The sequence below is a fragment of the Saccopteryx bilineata genome, chromosome 2, assembly GCF_036850765.1.
Source record: "Saccopteryx bilineata isolate mSacBil1 chromosome 2, mSacBil1_pri_phased_curated, whole genome shotgun sequence".
NCBI classification, from domain to species: domain Eukaryota; kingdom Metazoa; phylum Chordata; class Mammalia; order Chiroptera; family Emballonuridae; genus Saccopteryx; species Saccopteryx bilineata.
The window spans coordinates 272,588,332-272,598,083 of NC_089491.1; positions in this window are offsets into that span (position 1 = coordinate 272,588,332).

The following is a 9,752-nucleotide window of genomic DNA, read 5'->3' on the forward strand; positions in this document are numbered from 1 at the left end:
TGAAAACAAGGCCCTTTACGTCTCCGCCTGGCCCGGTCCTTTTATGAGTCTTCTCAAACCTGTTTTCTGCCACCAGCCTATTCGAGTCACACACCACTTCCTTTGTCAAACAGGGCAAACCGCAGGAGAATCTCATTTTATGTTGCTCTAAAAGAAACTTCTCGTTGCTCTTAAAAGTGGTTGGAAAATGGAAAAGAAACAAAATTCTTGCATTGGTGTCAAGCCTGTCCATTTTTAATGCGTGGGTAGGCATGGGCATTTTTTTTTCTTTTTTTTTCTGGTTGATCCTGTGAGTTTCTCTACACACGTATGTGTACCTGTAACATCTGTGGGTTAACCAAGGTTTTGCTCTGGCAAATCAAGGGCAGTAGATGTATGTGCCAGGGCTCCTCTCTCAATGAAGGCATTGTTACACCGGAAATGAAATCTCCTGTTATGCAACACCAGGAATTGTTTGGAAAGCACCCTTCAAAAAAAAAAAAAAAGAACATAACCTTCACATAGCTGAACCTTAAAATCCTCTAGCCTTGAGATTAGAATTCTTTCTCTCTGATGCAAGTTAGTAGGATTATTCATACATGTTTTCCAGTTTGAAAAGCTGGTTGGAATCATGGTGATCTGATGACGAGGTAGCCACAGCATGTGCTATGCAGCTACGGCTGGGCTGGGTGGGGGAGGGGTTCCTCCCTAAGGTGGCAGGTGGAACGTCCACGTCTCTCTCAGGACGCACAGTCTGATGTCGCCATCCTGGTCACTGGCATCTGCTAATACCTAAATGCCCAACATGACCTAAGCACCAGTCATCAAGAAGAAAAAAAAATCATTTTAGACACAGTCCTTGCTTTGGAGAATGAGAGAGAAGATAGAAAAAGAGAGAGCAGTATTTTAAAAATTATATTTAAGGTTGATATTATTTTGGTGTGTTCTAGTGGTAGAAAGTGCAGAAAGCTTGATTATTTTGATGTGAGGTTTGGCTCTTTTGGTTTTTAAAAAAATATTTGCTCTTGGGTAGGGTTTAATAAACAATTTCAGATATACAAAAAAAAAAAAAGAGAGAGAGAGAGAAAACAAGCGCTGATGGTCTCACCAGACTAAGGAATAAACATCAGACACAATGTCAAGCACCTGCATAGCCCTTCTCCTCAATGCATTTCCTTTCTCCCTCTCCAGAGGGTAGCCACTCTCCCGTTTAATTTTATTTTACCATAGCTATTCATGAACTTAATAAAGATGATGAACTGTGTCCTTGCTGATTCATTTAGTTGGAAACACTATTTCATCATTAACAGTGAGGTATTCTTTGTTTTTGTTTTTTTGTATTTTTCTGAAGTTGGAAATGGGGAGGCAGTCAGACAGACTCCCGCATGCGCTCGACCAGGATCCACCCGGCACGCCCACCAGGGGGCAATGCTCCGCCCATCTGGGCCATTGCTCTGTTGCAACCAGAGCCATTCTAGCACCTGAGGCAGAGGCCATAGAGCCATCCTCAGCGCCCGGGCCAACTTTGCTCCAATGGAGCCTTGGCTGCAGAAGGGGAAGAGAGAGACAGAGAGGAAGGAGAGGGGGAGGGGTGGAGAAGCAGATGGGCGCCTCTCCTGTGTGCCCTGGCCAGGAATTGAACCTGGGACTCCTGCATGCCAGGCCAACGCTCTACCACTGAGCTAACCGGCAATAGTGAAGTATTCTGTTTTATACACATAGGATCACTGAAAGAATCCTTTCCTTCTGCCATTGGAGGATGGGGCAGTCACATCTTTCAGCTGGACTGGATGTTGCCCAATTGCTCTCCAAAGTAGTGCCCATGGTTGTTTTTGTTGTTTTATTGTGATAAAATACACATATATAAAATTCATCATTTAACCCATTTCTTAAGTTGATTGATTTAAAAACATTTTTTAAATTTATTCATTTTAGAGAGGGATGTGTGTGTGTGAGAGAGAGAGAGAGAGAAGGGGGGAGGAGCAGGAAGCATCAACTCCCATATGTGCCTTGACCAGGCAAATCCACGGTTTGAACCAGCGACCTCAGCATTCCAGGTTGATGCTTTATCTACTGCGCCACCACAGGTCAGGCTAATTGATTGATTTTAGATAGTGAGAAGAAGGTAGAGAGAGAGATTTATCTGCTGTTCCCCTTAGTTGTGCGTTCACTGCTTGCTTCCCGTGAGCCATGTGTAAGTGCACAATTCGGCGGCATCAAGCACATTCACAGGTTGTGCAACCGTCACCCTGCCCAACTCCAGAACTGAAACTCTGCGCTAATTAAGCAATAACTTCCATTCCCCCTCCCCCAGCCTCTGGTAACCACTATTCTGTTTTCTGTCTCTATAAATGTGACTACCCTAGAGACCTCCCATAGTGGAATGATACAGTATCTGTCCCTTTGTGACTGGCATATTTCATTCACCTCATCATCTTCCAGGTCCATGTAGCAGGTGTGGGAATCTCCTTCCTTTAAAGCAGTGGTCCCCAACCTTTTTTGGGCCACGGACCGGTTTAACATCAGAAAATATTTTCACGGACCAGCCTTTAGGGTGGGATAAATGTATCACGTGACCCAGACAAGCGTCAAGAGTGAGTTTTAGATGGATGTAACAGAGGGAATCTGGTCATTTTTTAAAAATAAAACATCATTCAGACTTAAATATAAATAAAGCGGAAATAATGTAAGTTATTTATTCTTTCTCTGCGGACTGGTACCAAATGGTCCACAGACCAGTAACGGTCCACGGCCTGGGGGTTGGGGACCACTGCTTTAAAGGGTGAATAATGTTCCACTGTATGCACCACAGTCTGTGCATTCATCTGCCAGGGGACACTTGGGCCGTCTCTGAGGGACATTTGGGCTATCTCCGTCTTTTGGCTATTGTAAACAAGACTGCTACGAACATCAGTGTGCATAAACCTGAGACCCTGCTCTCAACTCTTTTGGGTCTATCTCCTGAGCAGGAAAGCTGGGTTACACCTTTAACTTTTTGAGGAACGACCGGGCGGTTCCACACAGTGATTGTGCCACCTTACATTGCCACCAGCTACGCACGAAGATTTCAATCTCTCCATGTTTACACCAAACTTCTTGTTTCCTGGGCTTTTTTTTTTTTTTAAATAATAGCCATCCTCGTTCTTTGTTTGTTTGTTTTTTTTAATTAGTGTTCCTTGCGCCAAAAATATGAGCTTTGAAAAATATGCATGACCTCATTTCTCACTCAGCTACAGCACCAATGGCAGATGTCTGCAAAGTTCCAGAAACCAACTCTTACCTATCAAGGTAACTTTTCTTTATCCCCACACTCCAGGAAGGCCTGGCATGTGGTGGTGCAGTGGATAAGGCATCGACCTGGGACGCTGAGGTCGCTGGTTCGAAACCTCGGAGCTTGCCTGGCCGAGGCACATATGAGAAGCAACAAGCAAGCAATGAACAACTAAAGTGAAACAGCTATGGAGTTGATACTTCTCACTTTCCTGCCCTCCCCCACCTCGCTCTGTAAAATCAATAAATAAAATACCTAAAAAAAAAAGGGAAAGAGGCCTGACCTTTGGTGGCGCAGTGGATAAAGTGTCGACCTGGAAATGCTGAGGTCGCCGGTTCGAAACCCTGGGCTTGCCTGGTCAAGGCACATATGGGAGTTGATGCTTCCAGCTCCTCCTCCTCTTCTTCTCTCTCTCTCTCTCTCTCTCTCTCTCCTCTCTAAAATGAATAAAAAAATAAAAAAATAAAAACAAAAAAAAATTTAAAAAAAAAAAAGGGAAAGAGCTTTGGATGAATCAAGTTTGAATGTCTTGGTATACAAAGGCTGTGGCTAATTGTTCCTGCAACAAAGGTCTTTGTAGATCAAAGATGGAGAATTTGAAAATGCTGAGGAAAGGAATGGGAAACAGATGTCTGTGAGAGATCAGAAAGTCTCCTGTGGCAGCCAGCCTCCTGGCAGTCACACCCGGGAGCAGCCCTCTCCTATGTTGTACCGGGGATGGTCTGAGAGTTTATTGATTGATTGATTGACTTGAGAGGGGAGGGAGAGACAGAGAGAAGCACCAATTTATTGTTCCACTTATTTATGCATTCATTGGTTGATTCTTATATGTGCCCTCACCGGGGATTGAACTGGCAACCTTGGCATATGGGAACAACGGTCCAACCGAGCCACCCATCCAGGGCCATGAAAAGAGTTTCTTACATGTTCGCTTCACTTTTTGTATACCACTCACCAAAACCCGTTCTCTTAGCACCATTTCTTTTCCCTAGTAACAAGAGGGAATAAAGCTGTTTTTGTCTTCCGTTGATCAACTGATTCTTTTCACAGGGAGCACCCCCTGTAAGATCACTCAGCTTTTGCGTCCCTGAAGAGGAATCTCACAGGCTGTCCCTCGAGAGGACCCCAAATGTTTTCAAATCCCAGAACTTTGTTTTCATCACCAAAATGTCCTTATAAAAGTGACCCTTCAATATTTTGGCCTGCTTTGCCCTGACGCTGCAGCAGTGAACAATCTGTTCTGCGATTAGACACGTTTACAAGAAATCTGGCAACTTAAAGAATATTAAGTTCATGCACCAAGAAATGAATGCCGCTCTAAGTTTCCCTCCCAGCCCTGACAAGATTTGAAAAACCTAACAGCTGAGTGGCAGTTATGACATTTGAGCTGACTTCCATGAAGGTCAAACCAGAGAAGCGATTTCCAGGCACTGCGCTTACGAGCTCTCTAGGGAGAAACTGAAACTTTCTCAAGGTGGTATTTTAAAAAAGAACTTTTCTAGGGCTTCAGTGTTTCTTTCTTTTTTAGTTCTAGAAGTAATTTGCATCTTTCATTTCTTAACTGGGTGATAGGATTCTCTATCCCTTTTGGGAAATCTGGCATCTTTCATGACAAAGTATACACATTAACATTCAAATACTTGTTTGCTTGCTCTTAAAACTGTAAGCTGACATGTTGAAAACAAATCCCATTGCTCTCCTATTCCAGAGGTAACCACAATGAACAGTTTTGTTTCTCTTTCTAGAATGTTTCTAAGTCTCCATAAACATGCACATAGGGTTGTAACTTTTCATTTAGCAGAAAATATAGGGTCTGACTGCTCGACAACGGGGCAGTTCAGTACTTTTAGCCACATAACATTCTTTTTCACTGCTATATAGTATTCCAGGGTGCATGTCTGGGCATTTCGGTTTCCATTTGTCCAGACAGCATGATTCAATGAACACTCTGTGTCCACATCTTTATGTACTTCTGTGAGCATACAGGTAGAATAACCTCCTCAAAATCTAATTAAACCACTTTGTAATTTTCAATAAAACTTTAGTTTTTAGAACAGTTTTAGGTTTACAGAAAAATCAACAGGATAGTTCAGAAAGTTCCCATCTCTACCCCCTTGGCCCATTTCGCCTGTTACTAACATCTTATGATAAGTACATTTGCCACAATTCATGAACAAATACTATTCTTTATTATTAACTAAAGTCCATACCTTATTTAAATTTTTGTTTGTTTGTTTTTCCCCTAATGTCCTTTTTCTGTCCCCAGATCTTTGTCCAGGACACCACATTACCTTTAGCTGTCATGTCTCCTAGGCTCCTCTTAGCTGTGACAGGTCTCAGACTTCCCCTGTTTTTTTGTTTTGTTTTAAATATGTGCCTGAATTTTTAAAATCATTTTTATTTATTTATTCATTTTAGAGAAGAGAGACAAAGAGAGAGAGAGAGAGAGAAAGAGAGAGAGAAGGGGGGAGGAGCAGGAAGCATCAACTCCCATATGTGCCTTGACAGGGCAGGGCCGGGGTTTTGAACCAGCGACCTCAGCGTTCCAGGTCAACGCTTGATCTACTGCACCATCACAGGTCAGGCAACTTCCCCTATTTTTTGATGAACTAGACACAGCCAAGGAGCCCTGGCCAGGGACGGTGTAGGTTGTCCTCCATTGGAATTTGTCTGATGTTTTTCTCATGATCATACTGAGGCCACGGGTTTGGGGGAAGGAACCCACTGAGGCAAAGAGTCATTCTTATCACATCATGTCAGAGGTACATACTGTCCCTGTGATTTGTCACCACTGATGTTGACCTGTATCACCTGAGGAGGTGTGTTTGTCAGATCATTCCACTGGGAAGTTATTCTTTTTTCCACTTTCTCTCCTGTCCTTTTTTGGAAGGAGATCACTAGGCACAGCCCTCGCCTAGGGAGTGGCTTTCTAGTTTTTAAAAAGCTATGCCCTGGCCGGAGAGCTCGGTTGGTTAGAGCATCGTCCCGATATGCAAAGGTTGTCGGTCTGATCTCCCGCTCAGGGCCCATACAGAAACAGATCAATGTTTCTGTTTCTCTCTCCCCACCCTCCTCTCTCTAAAAATCAATAAAACTAAAAAATACTCTAAGTCATAAAATCAAATTCAAATGTCAAAGAAAGGCGTAAAATGAAAACCATCGTTAGCAGCGTCCTGCGTTTCCTTCTTGGGAGTTGTTTTAATGCATCTTCAAGCAAGTGTGTTCGTATACACCCTCCGCACTCAATTCGCACAGAGCCTGTCATTCTGAGATCATGTCGCTAAGGAAAATAAATCAACTTTTCATTAATGTGATTCCTTAATAATGTTATCTGACCCTCGGATAATTCCAAAAGCGTGCGGCCAACACTGCCCAGGGTAATGTTTCCTGTATTAGCACTGAAAAGAGGCTGAATGGTGGTTTAACTTCAAGCTGTTTTATTTTAAATAAAGATTCTTGCTGGCAGAAGGTGTTAGTGCTAAATCTGGAACATGATAATCACTGTGAAATTTTGCATGTCTTAATTTCAACAGAAAATGTGTGAAGATGGGAGTTAATTCTGCTCACACCTCGCAGTCCTTGCGGAGACCCCATGCACGCTGCTGGCCTGACGTCATCTCACAGTGGGGTCCCCTCCCACCTCTCCGACCTCAGGTCCCCAGCTTCCCTGTTTGCAGAAGCCCACCGCATCCACGCTCACCACTCACCATTCAAGAGGGGCTGCCCCATCTGAGCCACCCCAGATCTGCTCCCTCTTCCCCAAGCTCTCAACAAACCACCACCAAAGGAGACCAGTTTATTCTCCTACTTACCCATGTCAGGAATCAAGGAGATCTTAAAGTGAGGGTGGGCAGAACCGGATCCTTCTGGAGGCTGTGAGGGGAGGATCTGCTTCGTGCCTTTCTGGAAGCCCCTAGAGGCCACAGTAGTCCTTAGCTGGCGGCCCCCTTCCATTTTCTTGTCTTTCTTTCTTTCTCTTTTTTTTATTAATTTTAATGGGGTGACATTGATAAATCAGGGTACATATGTTCAGAGAAAACATCTCTAGGTATTTTGACATTTGATTATACTGCATTCCCATCACTCAAAGTCCAATTGTCTTCCGTCACCTTCTAACTGGCTTTCTTTGTGCCCCTCCCCCCCCCCCCCCCCCCTTTTTTTTTTTTTTTTGGCAGGGAGAAAGAGACAGAAACACTGAGCTGCTCCTGTATGTGCCCTGATCGAGGATTTGAACTGGCAACCTTTGCTCTCGGAACAATACTCCATACAACCAAGCTAACCAGCCAGGGCTTAATTTTTATTAATTTTTTTAGAGACATAGAAAGAGAAAGGGAGAGAAGAGTGGGAAGGGAAGCATTCATTTGTTGTTCCACTCAGTCGTGCATTCTTTGGTTGCTTCCCATGTGTGCACTGACCAGTGATCGAACTTGCAACCTTGTTTTAAAAGGACACTTAACCAACTGAGCTATCCAGCCGGGGCCACCCCAGCGCCCTACATTTTCAAAGCAACCCCAGCTTTGAAGACTGGGGTTGCTTTGAAAATGCACACACTCGGAGCTCCACTTCCATGGCCACGTCTCTTCTGACTCTGATCCTCCTGCCTCTGTCTTAGAAGGATACTTGTGACTTCGCTGGGCCACCCGGATGACCATGGGCACTCCCCGGTCTCAGCATCCCTAACCACATCACATCTGCCAGGCCCCCTTCTGCTACAGACGGCAACGTTGTGAACAGGTGCTGAGGGTCAGGGTGCAAATTTTCCCAGGGGATTATTATTCAACCCGCCACACCCTCCTCCTTTAGAAACAAACAGATCACACCCTAAGCTCTCCTCTGACCACTTGACTGGGTTCTCCATCCTTTCTCCCGGATCACTGACAACTCTCCTTGGGGTGTTCTTTTCTAGACGGAGACTGTTTTTAGTCTTTAACATCTGAACACATAGCATATTTAGTATTGTTTCTGATGGATTGTTTTTTTCTTTTTGGTTAAAAACCCCCTAAAAGCCCAAATGGCATCATATTATGCAACATTCTTTCTCTGCTTTGAGGTCTATTCTATGAATACCAAGAGAACTGCTTCCCCTGCCTGCCACTTTTTTTTTTTTTTGGGCATGAGAAAGACAGAGAGAAGGACAGATAAGGACAGACAGACAGAAAGGGAGAAAGATGAGAAACATCAATTCTTCATTGCAGCACCTTAGTTGTTCACTGATTGCTTTCTCATATGCGCCTTGATCAGGGGACTGCAGCAGACCAGTGACCCCTTGCTCAAGCCAGCGACCTTGGACTTCAAGCCAGCGACCTCTGGGCTCGAGCCAGCAACCCCGCGTTCAAGCTGGTGAGCCCACGCTCAAGCTGGATGAGCCCACGCTTAAGCCAGTGACCTTGGGTTTCGAACCTGGGTCCTCTGTGCCACCACCAGGTCAGGTTACCTACCACTTTTAAAAAATATTTTTGTATTGTAGTAAAACATGCATAACATTCACCACTTTAACCATTTTTAAACTGGCAGCTCAGTGGCATGAAGCACAGTCATATGATTGTGCTACCATCACCATCATCCGTCTCCAGGACATTTTCATCACCCCAAACTGAAACTCTGTCCCCATTTAACCAATACCCGTCTCCCCTCTCCCAGCCCAGGCAACCTCTATCCTGCTACCTGTCTGTGAACTTGCCTGTTCGATACTTTGCAAAGGTAGAATCCCACAATACTGTGCTTTGGGGTCCAGATTCTTCCACTTTGCATGATTTGCTCAGGGCTTATCCATGCTGTAGGTTTGGCTCCAGAACATGGCGATACAATCAGTGGCCATCCTTCCACTGGGGGAGGGTCTTGCCTTCAGTTTGTGGGAAATGCAACCTCTGTTGAAGCGCAGTAAAGCAAAGAAGGGTCACGACACGCGTGCCTGACTTCATCCGGTGAGACCCATCCACCGCCTCCGTCTGCTAGCGACTCCGTGATTCTGTACTCTCTATTGTAAGCAGCCTGAAACCTTCCCACCTGGGTTTTATCTGTCCTCGCCAATAAACTGTTAACTCCTGGGGTCAGGATAAACGAGATGCCTGTCCTCTACGGAGTCAGGGGGCACTTGGTACACAGCAGGTACTTGATTCGCAGTGCCAGGCGAAGAACCAGCCTGGCCTGGGCAACCAGACGACGTGGGCTCTGGCAACTGACGGGAGGAGCAAATAGCTTTGCTTCTTGGGCCTCTGTCTTCCCACCTGAAGAATAGGGCTAGTTTCTGTCTCAGCTCCTATGCTGCAAATATAAGGCATTATATTCTAGAAAAACATGCACGGAGGCGGGTCCTGCCACCTAGACAACTCAGTCCCTGGCAGCCTGGTCTGTGCGGGTCTCCTGCCACACAACAGAGGGATTGACAAGGCCAACCCTTTCTAACCCTCTTCCCTTCTCCCCTCTGGCTGGAAGGGTTCTTGGGTGGGTTTTCTGCATTTGAAACACTTCCCTTTGTTCCAAGAAAGAGTGACTGCTAAAC